Source organism: Orycteropus afer, unplaced genomic scaffold, assembly GCF_000298275.1.
Source record: "Orycteropus afer afer isolate SDZICR_OR568_19922 unplaced genomic scaffold, OryAfe1.0 scaffold02193, whole genome shotgun sequence".
Classification (NCBI taxonomy): domain Eukaryota; kingdom Metazoa; phylum Chordata; class Mammalia; order Tubulidentata; family Orycteropodidae; genus Orycteropus; species Orycteropus afer.
Window position 1 is genome coordinate 4,916 of NW_006923780.1, and position 1,889 is coordinate 6,804.

The window sequence follows — 1,889 nt, forward strand, 5'->3', positions numbered from 1 at the left end:
ATAGCCTGAAATTTCCCAGAGTACCCTAGAAATAAATCTGGTACTAAACCTACATGGATTATTCTTACAGATTCACCCATGATATCATTGTTGTTACCGTTGTGCAGGTCTCTTGTTAAATCTTCCAATCTCCATTGTACAGGCCCTGACATTTGATGTCTATCTACACATGAGGTTACAAAGCCAGCACAAAGTGTTATCTGCTTCCACTCACTTCTCCTTCATTATTTGCCTCGCAATTCATTATTTCCTATGACTCTAATATAGTTGACACTTTTTATTCTACTATTATAACAGTTCTTGTTACCAAGATTGACAGAAATAGACCCATCACTGTGTACAGAAACCTCCTCCTTGTCAGAGATTCTTATTCCCCTCCAGGAACATGGGGAGCCCACATCCTGTGACCCCACATACCTGGTGGCCCGGTCTACTTGATTCGAAGTACTCCATGACTGACAGTGAAGAAAGACCAGGACTTTCCAAAAAATCCTGCAATACTGGGGACTCTGTGAATATGAAGATTAGAACCATAATTCCTAGGATCCAACAAAGAGAGACGTATTCCGACCTCATCCCATCCAAACAACTAGACATGAAAAAGAAGGAAAAGTCATGGGATTCAACAGGAAAATGAGCACTTCATGGGTCTAAGGGCCGTGTCCTTAATGGGAGTGTGGGGTTCTTCTCCAGGCATTCGGGAGCTTCTGGGCGTGCCAAACCCAACCCACTGCCATCGAGTTGATTCCCACTTACAGCGACTCCCATTAGATTTCCCCTGTCTACTTTCTGCAGAGTGTCAGCTGAGTTTGAACTACCCACCTTCTGGTTAACAGTCAAATGCCTTAGACACTGCACCACCAGAGCCCCTTTATGGAGGATGCAGTCTCAGGAAAAAGAGAATCGAAGCTTTCCTGGAGTTGGAAAAATTGGGGAATGATCAGCAAGCTCTGGGCTAAGAGAAGGGGACATTTGAGAGGCCGAGATGCATCCTTGTCCTCAGGTCACAGATGCAGGACTTCTGCCTTCTTGTCATCCCCACCTAGCACGCAGGGAGCTCTTTTTGCTTCTGGAGACAAAGTGGTTCTGTGAGCATTGAGAGACCAGTAAGAAAAAGGTGTGTGTTTTTTTTTGTTGTTGTTGTTTGTTTTTTGTTTTCCATTGGTCCCATAGACAGAGTTGAGAGCATCAGGCCCTCTGGATTTAGTAGCACAGTGACAGCAGAAGCCAGAGCCTGAGCTGGCATTTGTCACAGGCAGGGGCAGGGGAGTACCTGCCAGATAACAGAAGAACATTCAAATCCTTATCTCACTTCCCCATGAGACAAGATTTCATGTTGCTATGAGGTCACAATCAGCTGTGTGACGGTGATAATTAGCCTTATTCTCAGCCTGAAGGCCAGAGATGCTCAGAGAAACCATGCTGCCAAACCTGGAAGCAGAAAATTGGGCTGAACCCTTGAATGTCCATCACTGAGGTGTTAGGTCACGACATAGGGGCTCAGTGGGGAGCCCATGTTACTGGTGGTCATGGTAACCCTCAGTACCTTGGCTGCTCCCTCTACAGGAGATGGAGACCTTGGGAGATGGGACTTTTCCAGGGCTTCCTGAGTGAAGGTATTTATGCAAATAGGGGGGAGTTTTTGTCCCTGATGTTCTTCAGACCCAGATATGCATCCTGGTTTGCTGAAAAGCTTCCATAAAGTACAAGAGGAGAGACAACACCAAGTCAGGCCTTGTGGGCTCAGGGAAACCCAGCCAGTTGAGTCTCAATGGACTCGGAGAGAGATTTCCTGTAGGGAATCCACATTCCTGGGGCCTCCTTCACCCGCTTGCCCTGGAGTAAACTCAGTGCTCTCCCAGCAGGACTGGGGCATCACCTTCACCCTC